Here is a 27,410-nt window from a genome sequence, read left to right as displayed (position 1 = left end):
AAATTTATCTTGAGTTAAAAATACCGCTACTACCACCAGCACACGCCAAATACAGAGTCCTTGAGACACCTATGCACTGAAGCACCTATGTGGTGTTTAGCACTGATACAGTACTCTGCCCTTTCTGAGCCTGATAGTCTGGCTGTCTGATAGCAGGGAACCCACAGATACCATCTACTTCCGTAAAATTCGTTCAATTAATGAGCATCCACCGGGAGAAGAAGGATCATTTTCAGCCTCCCTGACCACAGGCTTTGGTTTCAGGACAATGCAGATTGGGCAGCAGATCAAATAAAGCCATCACCAGCCCATAGGACAGTCTCAAGGGGGTTAACTGTCCCTGTCCTCTACAAATGTTGCTGGGGAGCAATTTGCCCTTGAATCCTCCATACTGTCCCTAAATTGACAATTTCATTTCCTTCCAATCCCACCCCCTGCCCTGAAGATCTGCTGAAGCTGTGAGTTCCATGTGAGAAGGCAGGAGGATAATAGGTGAGTTCCATCCATCCATCAGCCGTAATGGTCGCAGACACTCCACGCCTTTTGTCTGCTGGTTTCCCTGAGGATGCAGGCTAGGGACCTGGGGTATTTACACTGCCTTTGTGTGTGTGGGTTTTAAATCAGCCCTCTTGTTTACTTCCCAGCCTTTACCCAGGCTGTTTACTACCTTTGGAGGGGCCAGGCCACTAAGTCAACATGCATTAAGACCCAACATCAAAATGTCATAATGCGAATGAGCAGAATTCTGAAAGGCCAGGGACATTGGCTGCTCTGTTGGGTCCTGTTTAGTCTGAGGGTAATGAAGAGCTCACAGATGACCTGATTTCATTAAACTAGGTCAGACTCAGCTGAAAAGCGGCTATGACTCTCACCCAGTTATATAGCCAGCTCTTCCTCTCTCCCTGACTCCCTCCGCCCCCACCCCCACCTCGGGTCTTGAATGCTTTCTGGGAATTAACGCTGAGTTTGTCAATACAGTAGCTAAATCTCCATGGAATAATTGGACCTTTCCCTTCGGCTTCTGTTTGTGCAGTGGCGAGGCCAGGCATGTGAGAGAAGGGGGTGGACTTTAACGCAGCACGTATGATTCAGTTGTAGCAGTTTGCTTTTGAGCCACATATTCTGAGTTACAGCATCTTATCTGAGGGCTGTATTGACGGAAGCAGCTGAACTGACTCAAAGAGGAGTTATCATGCAAACAAGGCTTTCAATGTGTCCAGGCTCACCAGCAACACACAGGCCCTCTGCATCTTCAGAAGGCTCCCGGTGGGGAGTAGGAAAGGGACCAGGCAGAGGGTGGAGGCAGGAAGGAGTGGTGTCTGAAGGCTGCTGAGGGAGGAGAGGTGGTCTTCCCCCATCCCTCCTTGCCAGGGAAAGACTGAGTCTGTGGTGGGCATCCAGGCGGGCAGAATTCACTTCATCCACACAGAAGAAAGCGTTTCTAACAATTAAAGCTGTCTGAAGATTGGATGGACTGTCAGATGAGCTCACTTATATTTTATTAAGCATCTACTATGTCTCAGACCTTATGCTGGGGACCTTCCTCTGAGCTCTGCAACATCTCAGTTCACAAGAGATGAGAAAACCGAGGTTTAGAAGTAAGTTACTTATGTAAGGTACCAAAACTAATATGAGGCAGATACAGGATTTGAACCCAGATCTTTCTATGTCCATGCTTCTTCCACCGCTCCCTCTGCCCCCACCTCTTGTTCAGGACACATGGGGGATGGCTTATTTTTGCTCCATGATGTCTGAGGCCTTAGCTCTGAGACTCAAAAGTTGGGGGCTGAGATCACTGAAGGCTTGCTGCATCACATGCCTGATGGTGAATGCTGGCTATTGGCTGGGGGTCTCGGTTCCTCTCTACATGGACTTCAGTGTGTGGACTCTCCATGTGAGTTGCTTGGGCTTCCTCACAGCATGGTGGCTGGGTTCCAAGGGTGAGCGTCCCAAGAGAGAACATAAAGTTGGAGCACTTTTTTCAGTCTATTCTTGAAAGTCACACAGTGTCACTTCTGCAAATTGGTATTAGATAGCATTCATTAGAAGCAAGTCACTAAACCTGCCTCATGTTCCAAGGGGAGGGAAATTAAACTCAATTTTTTTTTGTGTGTGTTTATGCTAATACCTTTAAAAAAATTTTCTGATTATAAAAGTAATGCATGAGTAAGGCAAGAACTCCAAACATTATGATGTAAGCGTATGACACCCTTATGCTAAATTCCCAAACAAAAGAATCATATGTGTTGTTTTCTTATTGCTTTTTGGTTATTACTATTGCTTTTTGAATATTACTATTTGTATTAGGGTTCTCTAGAGGGACAGAACTAATAGGATTGAAGTATATATGAAGAGGAGTTTATTAAAGAGTGTTGACTCACACGATCACAGGGTGAAGTCCCACAATAGGCCATCTGGAACCTGAGGAACAAGGAAGTCAGTCCAAGTCCCAAAACCTCAAAAGGAGGGAAGCCAACAGTGCAACCTTCAGTCTGTGGTGAAGGCCTGAGAGCCCCTGGAAAACCACTGGTGTAAAGTCCAAGAGTCCAAAAGCTGAAGAACTTGGAGTCTGATGTTCAAGGGCAGGAAGCATCCAGCACAGGAGAAAGATGAAGTCCGGAAGACTCAGCAAGTCTGCTCTTTCCATCTTCTCCTGCCTGCTTTATTCTAGCTGTGCTGGCAGCTGATTAGATGATGCCCACCCAGATCGAGGGTGGGACTGCCTCTCCCAGTCCACTGACTGAAATGTTAATCTCCTTTGGTAACACCCTCACAGACACACCCAGGAACAATACTTTGCATCCTTCAATCCAATCAAGTTGACACTCAATATTAACCATCACACTATTCTAAGTAGTTGTATAACATGATTAAAGTGGTATTTTGGAAAGATCACTTTGGTGGCAGCAGTAATTAGAGGGAGAGAAACTGAAGTCCAGGAGACTACCAAGGGATTAGCATCATTATTTAACAAATATATGAATACCTTCAATGTTGGCTTACCATAGTCAAATCTGAAGATAATAGGAGACTGCTTTAGGGGAACAGAAAAAAAATTAAAGAGGAATGGATGAATTCAAGAGATACTTTCAAGGCCGCTTCATTAGGTTTAGTGACTGGATTGTGATTGGGGCAAAGGAGAAAGAGGGGCAAAAGGTGCCTCAGGATTTCAAGTATGAGTCTTTGAGAGAATCATCCATTATCAGCTCAAGGCAAGTCAGGGATGGAAGCTCAGTTTTGGGGAGAGAGATGAGCAAGATGTATTTGGACTGAGCTGTCAGAAACCACTAAGTTTAGGAGCTAAGCAGAGAAGCCACTCAAAGCAATAGGCAAAGAACAGCCAGGTTTGGGAAGACAGAAGCAAGAGCATGCAGACCCAGAGCAGAGGGGAAGAGATTCAGAGAGGGTGGCTACGGTGCCAGGTGCCATAGACATTTCAAAGAGAGTAAGGCTTGGGAAAGGTGATGAGCATATAGAGGCGAGCAGTCATGGCTGACTGAGCATCCTTGATGCCAGTGAAATGGCAGAGGCAGAATCCAGATTACAAGGGCAATAAAGAGTATAAATAGCTCTAAACTCAATCTTTTGATGAGAGGAGTGGCAAGGTTCTAGAAACACACGTGGAACCAGAAGTATTGCTGAAGGCTTTTTGGAAAAATACAACCTAAAACAATATTCAAAATCCTTAAGCTTGTGTTCTAATATGTAAGAGGCTGAAAGATTACCTCCTAGGGTTGTAGGCTTAAGCCACAGGTTTCCCAGACTTTTTGGATCATGGTGCTCCTAGGCCAAAAAAAATACATAACCGTTCTGTTTAAGAGGTTATATAAAGAAAAAACCCAAATATCTCCTAATGAATTAGTAGCTATTTGAAATAATACCAATAAATGGAAAGAAAAGTACTGTTTTTATTTCTTTCACAAATAACTACAGCTCACAGGATGTGTGAGCCAGTCGGGCACTATGCACCTTCTCAGATCTTGGAATCTGATGGGCCGCTACCACCTTCACCTCCCGTTCCACATTGGTTTTCACACTGCATGTGCCTGTTATCCCTGCAACCACCTCAAACTCAGCTTTGCAAGGATATGATGTCCTTAAAAGGGATGCAGCACAATCTAATGCTGAAACGGTGAGCAGCCTGGAGCTCAGAGCTGTATGTTGCCCTTTGGGTGTTGGGCATGGCTTCTACATTTAAAATACTCTTCAGGCTGGGCATGGTGGCTCACGCCTGTAATCCCAGCACTTTGGGAGTCTGAGGTGAGTGAATCACCTGAGGTCAGGAGTTCAAGACCAGCCTGACCAACATGGTGAACCCCATCTCTACTAAAAATACAAAATTAGCTGGGCATGGTGGTCCTTACCTGTATCCCAGCTGCTTGGGAGGCTGAGGCAGGAGAATCGCTTGAATCCGGGAGGTGGAAGTTGCAGTGAGCTGAGATTGCACCATTGCACTCCAGCCTGGGTGACAGAGTAAGACTCTGTCTCAAAAAAAAAAAAAAAAACCTTCCTAGTATCCTAGAGTGCTACCCGATGTAAGATGAAACTTTACATGAACTGGAAACAATTAGAATGAACCCACCCAACCACCACACCAAAATAGTTTCTGCAACTCCCAAAGTTAAGTGAACCTAGAACATTGACATATTTTCCAAAGCAATTTCTTATTTAGCTCAGAACTTTATATGTGACCTCAATAAGGTCATTTTATGGCTCTTAGTTTCTTTAAATAGAGCACCAAAGTTATAAAAAGGCGTATTTTTTCTCTAAGGTTACTTAGCAAATTACAAATGAAAGAGGAAATATACATGAGACTAGAGAGTTCATCACCTTACTGCACTAGAAAATATGGCCCAATTTCTCTCTTTCTTGTTCATAATTCTCAGACAAGACAATAGGAATCATGTGATGTGACTGAGAAATTGGGCCAGTTAAAAATAGAAGGTGCACTTCACCAAGTTCATTAGAAAGTGGAAGTTTCATTGTTGATTGCTGTTCATTTATCTCTGCCTGCCACATCTGTGAGGGAGTGGGACAAGAGACAATTGCAGATTCTGAGGGCTGGAGCCCCCCCACCCACCTCGTTCTGTTTCCTGGCCTGGCTGAGCAGCAATGCCCAGGAGCTCACCTGAGCCCTGTGCACTCTCTCTTGGTCCTCAGGGAACTCTCTTCTCTGGTTGGCAGCAGTTTTAGTTGGGATAAAACTCTAGCTGGCTCCTCTTTCCTCCCAATGGGAGTGCTCAACGTCAGCTTTTCTAAATGGGAAACGAAGGTCTCCAGCCTCACGTATGCAACATAGTGTCTGTATTTTTGCTCTTGTAGAGTTCTGAAGGTCTTAACAAGCCTTGCCTGCATAGCAGCTGGCAGGTGGGAAAGGAGAGAGGCCACACTGAGGCCTGCCAGTTTCATAAATGGAACTGAGTCCTCCCCTCACCAGCTCAGAGTGAGCACCCACCATGGGTCCAGCAATGCCTGGGGCCCCAGATCTAGAAAGCACGATGATATACACTTGCAGGCCTTGCAGGGTTCCCAGGACAGAGGGTCCGAGGAAGGCCAGGCCAGGCCCAGAACTCCCAGACCTGATTCCCTCTGATGGTGGTCAATATTCTTCACATTATGGTTTGCAAATTGTTTCATTTAACCAGGTATTCTCACCTCCTGCCCACTTTTTTTTTCTTCCACTTTCAATTTTTATTTTAGAATCAGGTGGTACATGTGCAGATTTGTTGAAAAGGTATATTGTGTGAGGCTGAAGTTTGGAGCACAAATGAATCCGTCACTCTGGTAGTTTTTTTTTTTTTTTTGAGATGGAGTCTTGCTCTGTCGCCTAGGCTGGAGTGCAGTGGCATGATCTCGGCTCACTGCAAGCTCTGCCTCCTGGGTTCATGCCATTCTCCTGCCTCAGCCTCCCGAGTAGCTGGGACTGCAGGCACCCGCCACCACGCCTGACTAATTTTTTGTATTTTTAGTAGAGACGGGGTTTCACCGTGTTAGCCAGGATGGTCTCAATCTCCTGACCTCGTGATCCGCCCGCCTTGGCCTCCCAAAGTGCTGGGATTACAGGCATGAGCCACCGTACCCGGCCTCTAGTAGTTTTTTTCCACCCTTGCCCTCCTCCCTCCCTCTCACCCCTTGTATCCTCCAGTATCTATTGTTCCTATTTTTGTGTCCATGTGTACCCAATGTTTAGCTCCCACTTGTAAGTGAGAATATGGGGTACTTGGTTTTCTGTTCCTGTATTAATTCTCTTAGGATAATGGCCTCCAGCTGTATCCATATTGCTGCAAAGGATATGATTTCATTCCTTTTTACAGATGCATACTATTCCATGGTGTATATGTATCACATTTTCTTTATCCAATTTACCGTTGATGGGCACCTGGGTTGATTCCATGTCTTTGCTGTTGTCTCATCCTTGTTTTACAGATAAACAAGGCCCTGAGAGGAGAAGTGGTCAGACTGCCCTAGGACCCTTTCCTGTCAGGGTTGGTGATCTGTCCTTTGTACCAGATCCCTTCCTTCGATGGTATAGGAAGAGGATGTGTGTCCTAAGCCTGGGCTCCCCCTTCAGAGAGTGCTGAGTTTGGGATGGGCAGGCACATTTGGGCCAGGCTATTCTCCCTGACGTTATCACAGAAGCCATGGTTCTGCTTATACCCTATGATTCCCTCTGAGTTGAGGCCAGCTGAACAGCAGACACAGAAGCCAGCAGATGGAGGTTCGGTCTCAGCCTTGCTGCTGATGACGGTGGCGTTCAGAGCTCCGTGGCTGGAGCCTGGCTTCCTCATCCCCCACCTTCCAAGTTTATACTTTGAGACAACCTGCCCGAGGAAGTGCCAGGGGCCACCGAGCTGTCCTGTTTTCCCTTGTTTCTGCCTCACCCTGTCTAGCCCATTTGTTGGAAACATGAGAGATGAAGCTCCCGTTCTATGTGCAGCAGGTGGGCCAGGCCCTGACCTTTGAATGCTCATCCTACAGGTGCATGGGTAGATAGGCCACCCCAGCTGGCCAGGCAGACCCCCGGAGGGCCAAGCCACTCAGCCTGCCTCACAGTCAGGTAAGCCTGGCTCCTTCCTTAGCATGAGTGGCGAGTGGCAGAGGGCCCCAGTGTCTCACCTCCTCATTGTTCCCTTTTGGGAGAGAATGCACAGGTTCCCCCAACGGCCACCAAGTAGGGGGCAGCCTCTGATTTTGCCTTTAGTTTACCCTAAGCTGAGGGGCCTCATGCCATGTGACCTGTGCACACGGGGTGCCCCAGCAGTGTAGACTGCATAGCCCATGGTGCTGACTTGAGCTGTGGTGGAAGAAGCCCAAACCACAAGTCAACTCACAAAGTGCTGATTCTTCACTGCTGTCCAGGGCTGTGGCATTGGGGAACCCACCCAGCAGGTGCAGCAGTTTGTCCCGAGAGCAGCTGGCCCCACCTGCTCTCCAGGTGGACTTTCAAGCCTCAACTCTTGCAAAATGGCTTGTCAATGGGACACGCCCACTGGGTCCCCACCTGGTGTTCTTTTGGACAATTAATCTTAGGGCAGCTGGCGAAGGAGCCTTGGAGAGCGGGAGCACGGGGTGGGGTGAGGTGAGGGTGGGAGGAGAGTGTTAGAATCGCTCATTTGAGAATTTTTTTTGTTTTGTTCTGTTTTGTTTGAGATGGAGTTTCGCTCTTGTTGCCCAGGCTGGAGTGCAATGGTGTGATCTTGGCTCACTGCAACCTCCGCCTCCTGGGTTCAAGCAATTCTCCTGCCTCAGTCTCCCTAGTAGCTGGGATTACAGGCAGATGCCAAGATGCCCAGCTAATTTTTGTATTTTTAGTAGAAACAGGGTTTCACCATGTTGGTCAGGCTGGTTTCAAACTCTTGACCTCAGGCAATCTGCCTGCCTTGGCCTTCCAAAGTGCTGGGATTACAGGTGTGAGCCATGGCGCCCAGCCCATTTGAGGGATTTTAAGATATGTATGTCTGCACCAGCCCCTTCCACTGCCTGAAAATGAAGCTAGGCCAGGTTACTATTAGAATATCTAAGAAGGGGGATGTTCTACAGAGTGTTTTTTACCTTCTAAGTTAGAAACAGAAAACAGAGTCTTGAGGACATCACTAGGAGACTGGTAGCTTTCTCTTGGTTTTGCTTTTGCTACTCTTTCTAGGTTCTCTTCATTTGGCCCATTTCTAAAATACAGGATCCTGCTGCTGAATGACTCCCCCAGGACGCGATGACCTCCATCCTCTTCCTCCTTTTGCTCCCCCTCTTCCCTCCTCCTCTTCCCTAGACCTCAGCTAAAAATACACTGCTATGCCAGGGTAAGAGAGGATCTTTGTATTTTATAGTTGAGGAAACTGAGGCCCAGAGTGGGGAAAGAGGCAAGAGGCCTCTTGGGCATTCTAGGTGTGCACTGATAGATCCAAAATGAATTTGTAGAAATTGAATGTCAGCATAGAGAGAAATAAGCATTTTCTGAGTCACAGCATCCTTATGTAGGAGGCAATGTCCTTGGTGCTGTCCTGGTCCAGTTATGGTACATGGAGCCTGTACCATGTGAGGGATGTGGTGTGTGACTTATCTCCCAGGTTGTTCTTCTATAAAATGGGGGTATTCGCTTGTCTATGTCACAGGACTCTCCCCAGCGGTAAGTGAGCTGGTGTATGGAAAAGGGCTATGATTGGACCTGGTGCATTAAGGCACACCATTCATTCATTTCCAAAGGGTAGCAGACATGGTAGTTAGGATGTGGGTTCTGGAGCTACACCATCTGGGTTCTGATCCTAGCTCTGCACTTTACTAGCTGTGTGACCTGAGGTGAGTTATTTTCCCTCTCTGGTCCTCAAATGTCTTGTCTATAAAATGAGGATAATAATCATATCACCTCAGAGGGTCAGTATGATGATCAAATAAGTAAACCACCAAGAACAGTGCCTGGCACATAAGTTGTCAATAAATGTAAGCTGCTATGATAAACATTATTATGGGCAAACCATGAGTGTTATTATTTTAATTGTTGTTCCATCTTCCAGAATCTCAGGGGCTCTAAGTGATGATGAAGGCAGATTCCTAAAGAAAGTTAGGATTGATGAAAAATCCCCCCAGCTCACCATTAATGGGGATGTCCAGGGAGATATTGAACAATTATTTTTTCTGAGATGCTAACAAGAGGACTCTTGCATGAAAGGATAACTTAGAGCTAATTTCCCCTTCAAAGACTCTATGTTTCAAAAACAACATTGAATTTTTCAGGTACTTAAACAAATGGGTAAGGGGCTGGGCACAGTGGCTCACGCCTATAATCCCAATGCTTGGGGCCAGGAGTTTGAGACCAGCTTGGGCAACATAGCAAGACCCTCATCTCTACAAAAAATTAAAAAAAAAAATTAGCTGGGCATGGTGTTAGGTGCCTGTAGTCCTAGCTACTCAGGAGGCTGGGGTGTAAGGATCGCTTGAGCCTAGGAATTTGAGGTTACTGTGAGCTATGACTGTATCACTGCACTCCAGCTTAGGCTACAGAGTGAGACCCTAGCTCTATATATATATATATATATATATATATATATATATATATATATATATATATATATATATATAAAAGAAAAAGGGCAAGAAGGCATTGCATCTCCTTTTAAAGAAGTTGATCTTTATCTTCTCCCACTTGGTCATTCAATGCTTTCAGAATACCTTCGATGTGACAGACACTATATAGGCACTTGGGACCAGAGTTAGATGAGATGCAACTTTTGCCCTCAAGAGAGACAGACATACAAGCCTATGTTTTTAGGATATGGTATTGGGTACAACGAACCTATCAGGTGCAGTGTGGGCAAAGGGTGTTCTGTGACTACTTCTGGGGAATTCTGACCGAGAAGTCTTCCGAGAAAGAAAACCACTAGTCCTGGGTTCCAAAAGAGAAGTGGGAGTGCCCCAGGCAGGTAAGAGGAGAAGGACATTCCCAGAGGAGGAAACACCATCTTCTCTCTTCCTCCTTGATGGCGTTGTGAGACGGAGACCATGATGGCAGTTTGAGTGCTTTGCAAAATAGCAGATGAGAAGGGTTATCGACAAGCCAACAAGTGTGCCTCTGACTTTGCAAGAAGCTGCTGGCCCTGGTTTTGGGAGCCACCAGCATGTCTGAGGTCTGCTGTTAATGATCTCAAAGCTGAGGGTTTATGCCTAATATCAGACATCCCCTCCCTGAGGGGATACCAGCCAAGATGATCCCTGTGTTTCTGAAATGTAGAAGAAATAAACCTCATTTCCATCTTTACCTTGTTTTTTATAAATGTCAAGAAAGGCCCAACATTGCTCACATCCCCACCGCCAACTCAGATCCATTCAAATCAAAAGAGGAGATCAAATCCCCCACCTTGAAAAGCTTCTGGAATCCAATAGCCTCTGCCCTCCTTGCATCATTGCATCCATCCCCACATCATAGTCAAGTCAGGTGTGAGTTTCAGTTAACCTGGGACAAGGTACTGAAGGCTGAGTGCCTGCCAATTACCTCCATAGAGGCAGAGCCCAGGACCAGAGAATAGAAACAGCCATCATGTCAGGCATGTGTGATTACAGGAGAAAGGAGGAATTCAGGTGGGAGAATTATGGGGAGGGGAGGAGAAAGCAGAGCCTTAGGGATTATGTGTCCCAGTGGCCTTTGTAGGAGGCTGGCTGATCCTGCTCCCTCTGATCTGGTGACCACAGGAGTTGTGCCAGCAAGGCTCAGGACCACAGATGGCTCCAGCCTGGTGCAGTAGAAAAAGCAGAGTATTTGAAATCACCAAAACCTGAGCTAGAGTCACAGCAGGGGCTCTAGTCAGCTGCGTGACTGTTCACAGATGACTTATATAAATCTCAATGTCTTTACTGGTAAAATGAGGCTAATAAAATTTACCTCCAAAGGTAGTGGGGATTAAACAATATAATGAAAGTAAAGATGCAGGCACAGTGCTAGCTACAGAGACATAGCAGGTGGTAATCAGTAGATGTTCAGGCATCAAGGAACAGACATTTATTGAACACCTACCAAGAGTCTTACCTGTTGGACTGACTGTCCCTGATCATCATTGTCCAAACTTATGTCATTCACTCACTTGATAAACATTTATTGAGATTAAACTATATGTCAAGCACTGAAATATGCTCTGAGGCTGCAGACTTGTAGATAATAGGTGTCTTTGTGGAGCCCACACACTATATCCACGAAGATTCTTTTTGCAGCCTCGTCTATAAAATTGAAACAATGGAAATAACCTAGAGGCCCATCAATAAGGGAATAGTAAAGTAGACGATGGCTGGTCCACTCAAAGGAGTATTCATGTATGGCAACACTGACAATTGCTTATCATATATGAACTGAAATAAGCAGGAAAAGAAATTCTAAGTACAATTAAGCTTCGTTATTCACAATAGTTATGTTTTATAAGTTTATTAGTCTGTTCTTACTTTACTAACAAAGACATACCTGAGACTAAGTAACTTACAAAGGAAAGAGGTTTAATTGACTCACAGTTCTTCAGGGCTGGGAATGCCTCAGGAAACTTACAATCATGGCAGAAGGAGAAGCAAACACACCCCTCTTCACATGGCAGCAGGAAGGAGAAGAATGAGTGCCCAGCAAAGGGGGAAGCCCCTTATAAAAACATCAGCTCTTGTGAGAACTAACTCACTATCACAAGAACAAGATGGGGGAAACTGCCCCTATGATTTAATTATCTCCACCTGGTCCCTCCCAGGACATGTGGGGATTATGGGAACTATAATTAAGGTGAGATTGGGTGAGGAAACAGCCAAACCATATGATTTTGCCCCTGGCCCCTCCCAAATCTCCTGTCCTCATGATTCAAAACACAATTATCCCCTTCCAACCATTCCCCAAAGCTTAACTAATTCCAGCATTAACTCAAAAATCCAAGCCCAAAGTCTCATCTGGGACAAGGCAAGTCCCTTCTTCCTGTGAGCCTGTAAAATCAAAAGCAAGTTAGTTACTTACTAGATATAATGGGAGTACAGGCATTGGGTAAATACACCCATTTCAAGTGGGAGAAATTGGCCCAAACAAAGGAGTTACAGGCCCCTTGCAAGTACAAAATCCAATAGTGCAGTCATTAAACTTAAAGTTCTAAAATGATCTCCTGGATGTCTCACCTCCAGGTCATGCTGATGCAAGCGGTGAGCTCCCATGGCCTTGGGCAGCTCTGCCTCTGTGGCTTTGCAGGGTACATCCCCCGCTCCCAGCTGCTTTCATGGGTTGGTGTTCAGTGCCTGTGGCTTTTTCAGGAGCATAGTGAAAGTTGTTGGTGGATCTACCATTCTGGGGTCTGGAGGACAGTAGCTGTCTTCTCACAGCCCCACTAGGCAGTTGCTCTAGTGGGGAGTTTGTGTGGGGGCTACAACCCGACATTTTCCTTCTGCACTGCCCTACTAGCAGAGGTTCTACATGAGGGCTCTGCCCCTGCAACAGACTTCTGCCCGGACATGAAAGGCAGTTCCATGCATCTTCGGAAATCTAGGTGAAGGTTCTGAAACCTCCATTCTTGACTTCTGTGTACCCACAGGCTCTACACCACATGTAAGCTACCAATGCTTGGGGCCTGCACCCTCTGAGTCAATGGCCTGTGTTGTATGTTGGCCCCTTTTAGCCATGGCTGGAGCTGAAGCAGCTGGGACTTAGGGCATCATGTCCCGAGGCTGCATAGAGCAGTGGGGCCCTGGGCCTAGCCCAGAAAACCATTTTTTCCTCCTAGGCCTCCAGGCTTGTGATGGGAGGGGCTGCAGTGAAGATCTCTGACATGCCCTGGAGACATTTTCCGCATTGTCTTAGTGATTGACATTTGGCTTCTCATTACTTATGCAAATTTCTGCAGCCAGCTTGAATTTCTCCCCAGAAAATGGATTTTCCTTTTCTGTCACATCATCAGGCTGCAAATTTTCCAAACTTCTATGCTCTGCTTCTTGAACACTTTTCCACTTAGAAATTTCTTCTGCCAGATACTCTAAATTCAAGTTCAAAGTTCCACAGATCTCTAGGGCAGGGGCAAAATGCAGCCAGTCCATTTGCATAGCAAAAGTGACCTTTACTCTGGTTCCCAACAAGTTCCTCATCTCTGTCTGAGACCACCTCAGTCTGGACGTCATTGTTCATATCACTATCAGCATTTTGGTCAAAGCCATTCAAGTCTGTAGGAAGTTCTAAACTTTCCCACATCTTCCTGTCTTCTGAGCCCTCCAAGTCTCTGGAGAGTTCCAAACTTTTCCACATTTTTCTGTCTTCTGAGCCCTCCAAATTTTTCCAACTTCAGCCCATTATCTGCATTTTTGGGTATCTTTACAGCAGCGCCCCATTCTGAGTACCAATTTACTATATTAGTCTGTTTTCATTCTGCTAATAAAGACATACCTTAGACTGAGTAGTTTATAAAGAAAAGAGGTTTAATCGGCTCACAGTTCTGCAGGGCTGGGGAGGCCTCAAGAAATGTACAATTATGGCAGAAGGGAAAGCAAACATGTTCTTATTCACATGGCAGCAGGAAGGAGAAGAATGAGTGCCCAGTGAAGGAGGAAGTCCCTTATTAAACCATCAGATCTCATGAGAACTAACACACTATCATGAGAACAGGATGGGATAAACTGCACCCATGATTCAATTATCTCCACCTTGTCCCTCCCACAACACATGGGGATTATGGGACCTACAACTCAAGATGAAATTCAGTGGGGACACAGCCAAACCATATCGCCATGAACACTGAATTAGTGAATGCTGAACCATTGCCTCTAGGAGGAACACAGAGTCCTGAGAGCCTCTGGTTATAATGTTTTGTTAGTTGATTAATTCATAACTTTATTTTATGCAGGCTTCTATCCAAAGACAGAATCTTGTTGATTCACTAAAATGAAACTCATGGCCAATAGCCCTTGAAGTCATGTTGAAATGAAGCTCATCTAACACTATTCTCTCTGTAAGGCGCATCCCAGCCTCCCTGCACTCAGAAACACTAGACAACACTTCAGCACTATGCTTAGGAGCCATTTAAAACAGACAGATTTCCAACAGAAAGCACAAAAATGCAAAAAACGTGGGCACTAAATAGTCTGTGAAAGGGATGCTCATTTACAGTATGTGAGCTGAAACAAGGAGGCAGAGCTTGTCCTGTTCAAACTCTGCTGGCAACATGTGTGTGGAACTACTCAAAATTTCCACCACTTTGTGCATGTCTATGGACAACCAAGAAGTGCCACAAGTACTGATTTTGGAGTTACAAATACATTTTAACAAGTAGGTGAATTCACAAGTATGGAATCCACAGATAGTGAGGGTGTACATGTGGATAAAGCCTGGAGACACTGTAGAAGAAAATTAAAACGTTGATCACAGGATTACTATTGATGCTTCTCTGTTTTAAAATTTTCATTAATGTCAAATTTTTTCCTTTGTTTAACAATAAATAACACTTTAGGGAAAACAAACAAAGCCTCCATCTGGCTCTTACACCCTCCTTCTCTGCCGCCTTGCTCTCATGACATGGGCAGTGGGCTTAGAAATGGAGGGAATGAAGCTTCAGGGTTAGGGGTTCCCAGCCTGGGCTCCTCCATGCCAAGGCTTCTGGAATGATCATTGACAGTTAAATATTTTGCCCCAAGGTAGCTAAAATCATGCCTTAGGCTGGGCGCAGTGGCTCACACCTGTAATCCTAGCACTTTGGGAGGCTGAGACGGGCAGATTGACTGAGCTCAGGAGTTTGAGACCAGCCTGGGCAACATGTTGAAAACCTGTCTCTACTAAAACACAAAAAATTAGCTGGGTGTGGTGGTGTGCACCTGTAGTCCCAGCTACTCAGGAGGCTGAGGCAGGAGAATTGCTTGAACCCAGGAGGCAGAAGTTGCAGTGAGCCAAGATTGTGCCACTGCACTCCAGCCTGGGCGACAGAGAGAGACTCCATCTAAAAAAAAAAAAATGCCTTTACTCAGCCTCACCAGGGCACAAAGCACTGACCAGTTTTTCTCTGGTTGTAATCATGTCCTCACCATGTGGCAGCTCCAGTGACCTCAACTCCATCAGAAGCTTTCATGCAATTTCCTGTGTTTTGATGACAGAAAATTTGGAAAACAAGTTAGTGTAGTTTGTTTAATAGAGTCTCCCCAAAACTGGGCTCTTTGGAGAAAAGATTTTTTTTTAAAGGAGTGCTTGTGATTGAAATATTAAGAGTTGTTGCTCTAAATTATGTGAAAGGCACCCTTTTGAGTTCCTTTTCAAAGGTATTTGGCAGGAAACCAGCTCAGCCATTGACGGGACCTAGATGCCCTAGTGGATCATTCTACGGGGCTATTTGAAGAAGATATAGAAACTTCTTCATCAATACTTGCTGAAGCTAGGAGTATTGTCCTAATTCCTGACTATGGGGACAGGAAATTCCAGGCCACAAAGGTTGCTCACATTTTTACCTGATTTGCCTCCAGATTTGAAGTTATGTGAATGGCTTGTTTGTCTAACTCAGCTCTGCTCAAATCAATCTTTCACGGGTCCACCCAGTAAAGATCACCTTGGGTCAAAGATCATAGGTCATTATGGTTCTTAAATACCTACCCATTTTGTAAGAGTTCCAAAGTGGACAATTACTCAGAAATTAGGAATAAAAGCACATATTTCAAAAGACTAATTGGGAAAAATGGGTACGGCATGTGCAGTAATGTTTCAAATGTTGTCTTTATGGCTATCCCAATTAATTTCCAGTGTTTCTCCAACTTGACTTTTAAAAAGACAGAATATAATAGAAAGCAACCTGCTATCGATGTGCAGAGTTGCCTATGTCACATCTGCTGTACAATGACATCATCATTAGGATATTCATCCTTTTTATGTGCCTGGGCGCCCTCATGCACAGCACATTCTTAAAAGTATGTGAGTCCAGACATATACATGCAAAGTTGTGATCAAAAGATTTCCCTAAAGTAATTAATTCAGGGCTACTGCTGAGAAACAAGGCAAAACTTAGAGGGGCTTTCCAAAAATATCATAGTTTTGCCGTTCAGTAGTCCTGACTTCTTGCGGTGCAAATCTATTAATTTTGATGTAGTAAAAAAGTGTTCATAGAAACAAGCAAGAAATAAATAGGGACATTAAGATTATGTGGAAAGGTGGAACCTGAAAGGTGAGCTAGGGATTGTCCAGATGACAGGCAAAGGCAGTAGAGGCAACGTGGATGGAGCAGGTTGGTTAAACTCATGTGTATTTTAAAAGGGTGACTGTCCATTATGCGCACAACTCACAGGCTCTGCTTCCTGGAGAGCCAGGCAGTTGCTTTTTTGATGAAAGAAAATCATTTCAACATGCGGAAGGAGAGAGCTTTTCTACTATAGCTTCTTCGAAGTGTGACCTCCAAATGGTCACATATCAAGGTGCCTTGTATTTACCTTCATGCTGGGCTTTCAAATCAACAGTTGGCAACTTTCAACATTTCTATTGTGCAGTTTTAGCACAAGGATTAAAAAGAAATCCATCTGTTAATATTTGTTTTTCTTGTCCTTTGTTAACCAAAGATTCTTAGGAACTTTCCAATTTAAAGGAACAACTTTTATTCATCATCTTGGTTAGAAGCAGCTTCTGCAACTTGGGCCTTCCTCTTAGAGGGGAGCACATCTTAAATAAGGAAGGACTTGGTGAGTGATACTAGCCCTTCTCTAGTCAGCAGAGTGAGATGCCAAAAGGTACAAGCCTGGTTCTAAGGTGCTGAATGAATTAACTGCAAACGGTTGTTGATTCTGTTTGCTTGTTGGAGCGCCTACTGTGCACTGGACAGGGAGCTGGACACCTGGACAAATCTTCTATAGTCTTTATAGCAATGTTGCAAAGTGAGCATTATCAATATCCCTGCTTAAATGAGGCAGCATGGAGAGGCTAAGTAACTTACCTAGAGCCACTCAGCTAAGTAGTTGAGCCGGGATTCAAGCCACATGTGTCTGTCTTTGTGGCCTCTATTGGGTCACACTTCCCAGAAGCCCTGAAATCACCATGGAAAAGATGGCATCTCCGAGAGCCCACCGAGGGGGATGGGGGACTTAGGCTCATCTCACCAGGGTGGGGGAGGTAGAGGGAGCAGCCAGATGCTCCAGCCATCTCAGGTCAAATGAAGCCTGATCCTTTCTCAGCTTGATTTGACCTAGAACTGGGAAACAGATGGGTCCAAGCAGCCCCAGGGTCTGAGGACGGCTGGGCAGACACATGCGTCCTGGCTGCAATTACTCTCGTTCTGAGGGCCCAGGGCTGGGGGCTGCTCTGGGACCCAAGCTCCAGTGTGGGTCTTTTGACTTATAAAGCCTTAGCTAGGAATTCCTCTGTCAGGCTAGAGGGCTCGTCCTTTCTGAGGGCAGCAGACCCAGGGAGGCCCAGAGCAAATCCAGGGAGAGATAAGGCAGATGTCAACAGATGCATTGTAAACAACGTGGTGTGGATGCCGGAAGAGATAGCGGAGGAGATAAACAGGGATCTAGGAAAGATGCCCCATGGACTTAAGGCTAACTCAACCCCAAAGAGCTGTCCTTTTGCAATGCTGGGCCGTGAAGCTGTTTAGAAACACCCTCTAATTGGATGAGCATGGGACCCGGCTCACAGATTTTTACTACGTGTGTTAAGTGAATGAACAAATGAATAGAGACCTAGGCATTTATTCATTCACTACTCATTTACTGATATGAGGACAAACAGTTCCAGTTTGTCTAGGACTAAGGGGTGTCCCGGGATATGGGACTTTCAGTGCTAAGACAAGGAATGTCTTAGGCAAACCAGGACTAGTTGGTCTCTGTAGTTACTGAGGATCTATGATGGACTGGATCCTGGGCCCCCACTGGGTGTATGGAGGTAAGTCAGACTCAGTTCCCGCTCTCAAGAAGTATGTAGCCTGGTTGCAACAGGAAGATAGAAGGCAGAGTGGCAAGTGCCATGATAGGGCCATGAACAAGAGCGAGGCTGTGGAGCCTGACACTTTGGGGATGGCTTTTTTTTTTTTTTTTTTTTTTTGAGATGGAGTCTCGCTCTGTCCCCCAGGCTGGAGTGCAGTGGCCCGATCTCAGCTCACCGCAAGCTCTGCCTCCCGGGTTCACGCCATTCTTCTGCCTCAGCCGCCTGAGTAGCTGGGACTACAGGTGCCCCCCACCCCCCGCACCACGCCCGGCTAATTTTTTGTATTTGGCGATGGCTTTTAAGAGGAGGAGCAAACACTGGCTTGAGTCTCATGGGAGAGGAAATCACTAGATCCCTAGAAGAAGCTTGGAAAGGGCCTTGAGGTTAAGAGACAGCTGGTACAAAGGCCTAGAGGCTCACACAACAATGGTCTGGTTCAAGAAACAGCAGGCAGCATATGTGTATGTTGGAGGGTTGGGATTGGGAGCATGTGGAGGTTGGAGGGTTGGAGAGGTATTTGAGGGGCCAGTTACAAGTGGTAAGCTATGCTAAGAGAGATGAAGTTGATAATATAGGCAATAGGGAGCTGTTGAAGGTTTTCTGGGCATGGAGAGATAGAATCAGATATTACAAAACATTTCATTCATTCAACAAATGTTTACTAAGCATCTATTATGTGCCACGCATTGTGCTGGAGGAATGAATGAATAAATGCATGCATGCATGGCTATCACTTAATTTTCCAATCACAGTGAGGATCCTTGAAATCCAGGGACCAGCCGATGTGACTTGTGGGCCTGTGATCTCTGTCAGAAAATCATTCTGCAATGAGCAAATCGAAGACAGCCAGCATTGGCTCCCGCCACCACCTCCTTATCTGTTTTTCTTTTTGCAAAAGACCTTGAGGCCTGTAGTCGGTTCCACTACAAAACGGTTACACAATTTCCCTGGGAGAAGGCGAGTTTCCACCTTTGAGGATGAATAAGCCCTTTCTTTTCTGGAGAGCTGGCCAGTGAGGCACAGGCTGGGTACTGCAGGAGGGGCGGCTGAGGGAACAGCAGGCCTCGGTCTAATTTGGGGGTAACTATTTGTTTTTTCATTAAACAAAGTCTGCATGGTAGGAATTGTGGTTGCAGGAGCCTCGGGAGGCTGATAAAGCAGGCAGGGCGAGTCTGCCGGGAGCAGCGGGCGAGGGGGCTGCTCTCTGATTCCGCTGCTGCCCAGAGCTTCCACTTTTCTGGGGCTGCAGGTCCTATAAATGGTGCCTTTGAGGAGGCTGCCCTGGTGACAGCAGGACCCTCCCTGCAGCACCCACTCGGCCACTGGCTTCTGAAAGCGGGATTGTCCCTCCCCAAGCCCTGCCCTCCTGCGACATTCCTCACGCTGACCATTGTCTGCAGAAAGAGGCCATTGTCTGGGGCTGACATATCTGCTGACCAGGCACATGAAACAAGCAGAGCTTTGGGGAGAAATAAATCCACCCAAACCAACAAAAAACCTGAGCCTAGCCCGAGGGCAGGGCTTAGACCCGGCTTGCTGAATTTCCTGATTCACTGGTGTTCTTCCCGAGAGGAAGTGCCCACCATTATGGGAGGATCCGAGTTTTATCTCTGGGCTGGAATGACCATCCCTGCCTTTGTGTCAACAGCACTGAGAGGCCTTGTTTAGGATGATGTGGCCAGTGCTGAGAAGGGCTTGTTTGAAGAGAAAAAAGAAAAAAAACAGAACAATGTTTATCCAGCAGGCAGCTCCTGCCAAGGCGGCCTCCTCGCTGTCCTCTCCGTAGGATGCTGCTCGCCAGGCCTTCTTGGCTGTTCCTCGGCCTTGGGTGCAGGCCGTGGGTGGGGGGACAGCCAGCTGGCAGACACCGGTATTCGATGCCAGCTCTTACAACAGGGAGGTGGGTAAACAGGCTGCTGTCCCCACCTCTCCCAGGCACCCCCTGTGGCCTTGACTGCCCAGCCCTCCCCCTAGCATCTTCCCCACCCACAACTAGGAGTTAACTCACACCAGGGGCAGCAGAGGCTTCAGAGCTGTGGCCGCTACGTCCATTCTGAGTACTTGGTGCCCCCACATGTACCCTTCCCTTCAGATTTGGAATATCACCCCTGCATGCAGGCACATTGCTGAGGCCAGCTAAATTGCCTTTGGGCATTAAGCCTCAGAGAGCCACACTACTCAAACAGTGGTCCCAGGACCAGCAGCAGCGGTGTTACCAGGGGCTAGTTAGAAATGAAGATTCTCAGGCCCATCTTGCTGTGTCAGAATCTGCATTTTAACAAGATTGCCTGCATCTATTTGCACATTAAGTTTGAGAAGCACTGGTCTAAATCAGTGGTTCTCAAACAAGGCTGCCTATTGGAATCACCTGAGGAGGTTTTAAGAGTCTCAAAGACCAGGCAGCCTCTCTGGCGAATTATATGAGGATCTCTGGGGTGGGGGCGGCGGGGAGTGACACTGGAACATCAGTGTTTTCTCACACTTTCCAAGTGACTCCAATGTGTCTCCAGGTTTGAGGCAGAAGAGTTAGGATGGGGCCCTCTTTCCCAAGTCCTTGGACTGGGTTTCCATAAGTCACAATATTCTCACTTAGTGCAACTTAGCAACTTTTCCTGAGCATTTTCTATGTGCCAGGAACCACAACAATTGCTGAGGTTTTATCAATGATGTTGGTACATGTTCACTTCTGCAATGTCTTTCTGGCCCAAAGAACTCCTAGTCATCCTTCAAAGCCCAGTTTAGAAACCTCCTTCTCTGTGATGTGTTTTTTGACCTCCTGAAATGGGGAAAATGCTTCTTCCTTTTAACTCACATTGTCCTCTGCATTTTTCTCTTATTGAATTTGTCATGCTGAGGTATAAACATCTATTTACCAATCACTGGACTGGGAGCCTCAAGGACAGGGACTGTACGTTATTTATCTGTCGCCAGGCTGGAGCGCAGTGGCGCGACCTTGGTTCACTGCAACCTCCGCCTCCTGGCTTCAAGTGATTCTCCTGCCTCAGCCGCCGGAATAGCTGGGACTACAGGTGCGCACCACCACGCCCAGCTAATTTTTGTATTTTTAGTGGAGACGGGTTTCACCACATTGTCCAGGATAGTCTCGATCTCTTGACCTTGTGATCCACCCACCTCAGCCTCCCAAAGTGCTGGGATTACAGGCATGAGCCTGGCCTGTATCTTATTTATCTTTGCATCCCAGGGTCTAGGGCAAGGCCTGGGCATAAAGCAGGTGCTCAGTAAATGCTGTTGACTGATAACATTAATACCTGAAGGAATACAAGAATGGGTGAAGATACATTCCCTACCCTTAAAAAACTGAAATTCTAGAAGGAGAGATCATCATTGTGCAAAATTAATGTGACATTAAGGTCTGATGGGTGTTTGACAGAGGTTTACCCAAGTTCTGTGGGAGTGCAGGGCTGGGAGAGGGCCATTGACAGTGAGATCCGGAGTGGTCCACGCTCTGCTTATTATCGTGTTTCCAGTGTATACACCAGGGATGTCACTCGAGTGGTCCTCTTTGGCTCCTTTCCTTGTTGTAGCTGGAGACAAGAAAATAGTCCAATAAATGGAAGGTAAAGATATTTTTACCTTTCTAGAAGGTGCTTGTTCTGCTACATGCAGAACAGATGACTGTGGTTAGACTGTCAGGCCCTGGACACAAGTCCGGAGAGCCTCAGATAAGAAGGAGGAGTCTAATGGGCCCAGACAATTGCTAAGCAGCTGCTGCAGTCCACGCTGGCCACTGTGTGTCTGCAATGGTGTGGGCTGTGGGGTGGCTGGTCACAGCTAAGATCAGGGCCCTGGCAGAGTGAAAGCCCGGCCCATCGGAGGCAGGATGCACTGCCCAGGCAGTAGGTGCGCATCTGGCTCATGTGGGCTCCTTCCCCGCAGAGGCTTCGCAAAGCTAAGCCATCCTGTCCTGGAGGAAGGGCAGAGGCCAGTCAATCAGTTAAATGGGTACAAAAAAGCAATAGAGACAGAGCAAGTGTAGGGCAGGTGCTGGAAGCTGGCGAGCACAGCAGAGGTCAGTGGGCACAAAGGTTTGAACCAAAGGACAGCAGGCTGGAACGGGCAATGGGGAGGGGCTCTGAGACAAACAGAAAGGGGTTCTGACTCTTATGGCAGAGATTTTAAGCCCCTAGGGTGGCATGATAAGGAAGAAAAGGGTTCAATGAAGGGTGGTAGAGACGATGGGTGATTCCTTTACCAGGCACAAAAGAGGAGAAAGCTGGGAGGGCTGACGCTAATGCTATTATTGGCAGCTTGGCTGGAATCTCTCCCCTAGAGCAGCCCTGAGGGTCTCTCCGAGAGCTGCCTGGCTGCTAGCAGATACTCGGGCGTCCTGGGATATTTGGGAGGAAGGTTTCCATTTCCCTGTCTTTTCTCATTTTCCTGCACAGGCCGGGAATTCATTTTCTGTGTCAAAGATATGCATTCTACTCTTCAGCAATGCATCTCTCTCTTCGCTTTGCACCACACACAGCCAGCTCCTGTGTAAGGAAGTCAAGATTTTCTCAAGGGAAAAATTACCCTAGAAACCATCAACTCATGACAAACGTGATCTCCAACGTTCATTTTGGAAAATAGCCTCAAGGATGAGACGATGAGGATTTTGAAGATGGGTGAGTAGGTCGTCCACTTCCCGAAGGAGAAGGAAGGCCAGAACTCTCTGGGGCATGTCTTGAATGTCCTTCTCTTCAGTTCTGACTTTTCAAATCTGTCTGTTGCTGGGGCCAGCGAGGAGGGCTGGGCAGGATGGGCACCCAAAGAGGCTGGGAGGGAAGATGCTGAATTCCAGGGGGCCGTACATCATCCTGAAGGTCAAATTGAGTGAGCCGAGTTCAGAAAGGTCTAAGGCAGATCACAGGGCTGGAAAAGGGATGGAGCTGCTGGGTGGACACTCTGTGTAGACGCTGGGATGAACTGGGAATGGGAGCCAACGTCAAGCCCAAGCCAGGGAGCCTGGTGAATGGCCTCCTTCGATAGCTGAGGAAGCCCAAACCATTCTTTTGTTGGCCACTAGGTGAGGGACACACATGGGACTGTGAGACTTGGTTCAGGAAGTCGGCAGGTATATTACCCTCTAGGAAGTCTCTCTGATAACCCCAGAGGGTGATGATCTTGTCCTCCTGGGATTCACTCTGCACTTGTACTTTCCCCTCCGAGGACAGGCATGTGTGTCTCTGCCCCACCACACACAGGCCTCGTACCTTCCACAGGGCTGGGCTGGTCTTGTCCCTTCTGTGGTCCTCTGGGTGTCCAGCTGAGGACCTGGCCTGCCCTGGAGCACAGTGGGCATTTCCTAAATCAAATGGGCAAATGCATTGACTTGCCTCTTGCTAAGAGCGCCTACCTTCGGGGTGTGGAGGTAGAGACAGCAGAGAAGCCCAGGATGCTACTCATAACAGCCCGTGACTCGGACTTCCCGCCTGCAAGATGGGCAGATGGGCAGAAGAGTCCTCTCCTTGTCTGCCACCCACATGGTGTGCTGTGAGGAGCCTGTGGGAACCTGCCCATCACCATGAGAAGTGCAACACCCACCTCAGGTGGAAGGCAGGGTGGAGGGATGGTCGGGGCTTTATACCCTGTCACCAGGCTGCCAGGAGTGAGGCTGGCTCTGCTGCTGATTGTTGTCCAGTCTGGGGCCAGTGACTGAGTCCTCATGCCTCAGACTCCTTATCCGCCACGGGGGCTCTTGTGAGGATTAAACAAATAAACTTACTTACATAAAACCACTCAGGCAGGGAAGTGTGCTGTGCTCCAAAGTTTGGGACGCTTATCCTGATTCCAGATTTCTTACGTTACCAGTCTTTAAAACATAATATTGACGGCCGGGCGCGGTGGCTCACGCCTGTAATCCCAGCACTTTGGGAGGCCAAGGCGGGCGGATCACGAGGTCAGGAGATCGAGACCATCCTGGCTAACATGGTGAAACCCTGTCTCTACTAAAAATACAAAAAATTAGATGGGTGAGGTGGCGGGCGCCTGTAGCCCCAGCTACTCGGGAGGCTGAGGCAGGAGAATGGCGTGAACCCTTGGGGGCAGAGCCTGCAGTGAGCCGAGAACACGCCACTGCACTCCAGCCTGGGCAACAGCGAGACTCCGTCTCAAAAAACAAAACAAAACAAAACATAACATTGACTTCTTAAAAAAAATTAACTTTTATTTTAGATCCAGTGGTTACATATGCAGGTTTGTTACACGGCTGTATTGTGTGATGCTGAGGTTGGAGGTACAAATGACCCCAGCACCCAGGTAGTGAGCACAGTGCCCAATAGGTAGTTTTTCAGCCTTTGCCCCCTCCCTTCTCTAGTAACGCCCAGTGTTGATTGTTGCCATCTTTATGTCCGTGAGTACCCAATGTTTAGCTCCCACTTACAAGTGAGAATATACGGTATTTGGTTTTTTGTTCCTTTGTTAATTCTCTCAGGATTATGACATTCAGCTGCATCTGTGTTGCTACAAAGGACATGATTTTATTCTTTTTGTGTGACTGTGTAGTATTCCATGGTGTATATAGACCACATTTTCTGCATCCAATCCATTGTTGATGGGTACCTAGGTTGATTCCATGTCTTTGCTATTGGAAATCGTGCTGTGATGAACATACGAACGCATATGTCTTTTTGGTAGAATGATCTATAGTCCTTTGCGAATATATCCAGTTATGGGATTGCTGGGTTGAATGGTAGCTCTGTTTTAAGTTATGTGAGAAATCGTCAGACTGCTTTCCACAGTGGCTGCACTAATTTACATTCCCACCAAGAATGCGTGGCCTTTTCTCCGCAGCCTCTCCAGCATCTGCTATTTTTTGATTTTTTAGTTATAGCCATTCTGACTGGTGTGAGACGGTTTTGATTTTCATTTCTCTGATGATTAATGATGTTGAATATTTTTTCATATAAAACATAATACTGACTTTGAAGGGCAGTCCTGCCCCATCCCACCAACGGCATTCCTTGTGGGACTCAGGAATGGGACATGCTGTAGTCTATTTGCAGAAACTTTACAAATGAGTCTGGTTAGTTAGTAGGATTTGCCCATCATCAGAGTAAAGTCACTCAGGAACTTAAGGCAAAACAAAACAAACAAAGACAAAACAACACACACAAAAAATCCCAAGCTCTAGTTTATTTTTTATTTGTTTTGTTTCTTTTTCTTTTGAGACAGAGTCTCCCTCTGTCACCCACGCTGGAGTGCAGTGGCGCGATCTCGGCTCACTGCAACCTCTGCCTCCCGGGTTGACGCCATTCTCCTGCCTCAGCCTCCCGAGTAGCTGGGACTACAGGTGCCCGCCACCGTGCCTGGCTAATTTTTTTGTATTTTTAGTAGACACAGGGTTTCACCGTGTTAGCCAAGATGGTCTCGATCTCCTGACCTCGTGATCCGCCCGCCTTGGCCTCCCAAAGTGCTGGGATTACAGGCATGAGCCACCGTGCCAGGCCTAATTTATTTTTTAAAACATTTTATTTAGGTCAAAAATTCCATTTCAGGGCCGGGCACAGTGGCTCATGCCTGTAATCCCAGCACTTTGGGAGGCCGAGGCAGGCAGATCACCTGAGGTCAGGAGTCCAAGACCAGCGTGGCCAACACAGTGAAACCCTGTCTCTACTAAAAATACAAAAATTAGCCAGGCGTGGCCAGGCGCGGTGGCTCACGCCTGTAATCCCAGCACTTTGGGAGGCCGAGGCGGGCGGATCACGAGGTCAGGATATCGAGACCATCCTGGCTAACACAGTGAAACCCCGTCTCTACTAAAAATACAAAAAAAAATTAGCCGGGCACGGTGGCAGGCACCTGTAGTCCCAGCTATTCGGGAGGCTGAGGCAGGAGAATGGCGTGAACCTGGGAGGCAGAGCTTGCAGTGAGCTGACATCGCGCCACTGCACTCCAGCCTGGGCGACAGAGCGAGACTCCGTCTCAAAAAAAAAAAAAAAAAAAAAAAATTAGCCAGGCGTAAATGCGGGTGCCTGTAATCCCAGCTACTGAGGAGGCTGAGGCAGGATAATTGCTTGAACCCGGGAGGCAGAGGTTGCAGTGAGCTGAGATCGCGCCACTCTACTCCAGCCTGGACCACAAGAGTGAAACCTCATCTCAAAAAAAAAAAAAAAAAAAAAAAAAAAAGTGCGTTTCAGAATAATGGCACTTTTCCCTCAACATCTTTGCAGATTTCAGACTATGGTGCAGTCCTCCAGGTAGATGGGTTGTTGCTGAGTTGTCATCATGTAGTTTTATCAATCAGTCAGTCCACAACTGTTTGCTGCCCAAGAACCTACTGTGTACTTAGCATTGTGTTTGGGCTGTGAAACAGCAGGAGATGAACGCGTGCTCACACCCTTCAGAGACACATAGTATGACTCTCACTCCTGAAATGAAACCGGGCGTGCTTGGTGCCAAGTGTATGACACAGTTGGGCATTTAGGCCAAATGAGAACTGAGGGGGCCCAGAGTTCATCAGGCACCTCTGTAGTAGGAATGCTGCTCACAGGAGGGGGCCTGCAGGCTTTGTCAATACAGACAGAGCAGGAGGACATTCCAGAACCGTGAAACATCGTAATCGTGGCTAACATACATGTAGTGCTTACTTTGTGCTTTGCCCTGTTGGAAGAGCTTCTCATATCTAAGCTCAGTTAAATGTCACTACAGCCCCATGAGAGAGCTACTTTTATGATTCTCACGTTACAGAGGAGGACACTGAGTGTTTCAATGATTTGCCTAGGTTCACACAGCATGTAAGTAGCAGAGCCAGGATCCAACCAAGACTTTGATAAACTCTTTCTTCTCTTTTGTTCAATTTTTTTTCCCCTATTCCTTTTATATTTGCTCTGGGCTACAGAATTTGATAAACTCTTTACCATCCCACCAGACAGTCCCTCTGTGGATGGGGTCATCTGACTATATTCATGAACAATAAATGTAGATGATTTTAGCAAGAAAAATGTCCAAAACAATGTGAGCTGAGACACTAAAGTGAGGTGTTTGGGTGAATTGGGAAAGAACAAATATAACACATGATATGACCCTTTGGCATGTAGCTGTGGTTCGTACAGATGGAGTTAATGGAGAATGACCAGGAGCTGGAATATGTGAGAGCCAGAGTCCAGGAACGGTGTTCATATAAACGCCATTTACCAGGTACCCAGGACTACGCTGGGTGCAGTCATGTGTCTTATCTCACTCCATCCTCAGAGGTGCCCCCGAGGGAGAAATAATCCCCTCATTTTGTTGATGAGGAAACTGAGGCTCAGTGAGGTGAGGGGCTAGGATTTGAACTCCTTTCCATCTGGCCTCCATGCCAAGCCCTTTCCAGCTGTCATGGGCTGATTTGTATCTCTCTCCCCAGCTCATGTGTTGCAGTCCTAACCCCCGCCCGCCGCCCCCATCCCGGTGCCTCAGAATGTAACTGTATTTGGAGATAGGGTTTTAAAAGAGGTAATTAAGTTAAAATGAGATTATTAGAGTGGACCCTAATCCAATAGACTGATATCCTTATAAGAAGAAGAGATTAGGACACAGACACGCACAGAGG

At 46.8% G+C, this 27,410-nt stretch overlaps 1 long non-coding RNA gene across 1 annotated transcript in view; it reads left to right on the top strand.

Moving 5' to 3' along the window:
- Positions 1-241: 241 nt before the first annotated feature.
- Positions 242-27,410, top strand: part of LOC129468251 (uncharacterized) — a 34,886-nt gene continuing 7,717 nt past the window's right edge. The window contains exons 1-2 of the long non-coding RNA XR_008652581.2: positions 242-492; positions 22,365-22,503. This is a non-coding gene — a long non-coding RNA (uncharacterized lncRNA). The remainder of the gene's footprint in view (positions 493-22,364; positions 22,504-27,410) is intronic.

Source organism: Symphalangus syndactylus, chromosome 18 (assembly GCF_028878055.3).
Source record: "Symphalangus syndactylus isolate Jambi chromosome 18, NHGRI_mSymSyn1-v2.1_pri, whole genome shotgun sequence".
Taxonomy (NCBI): domain Eukaryota; kingdom Metazoa; phylum Chordata; class Mammalia; order Primates; family Hylobatidae; genus Symphalangus; species Symphalangus syndactylus.
Note: the sequence above shows the minus strand (reverse complement) of the source record. Positions and strands in the feature narration are given on the sequence as shown.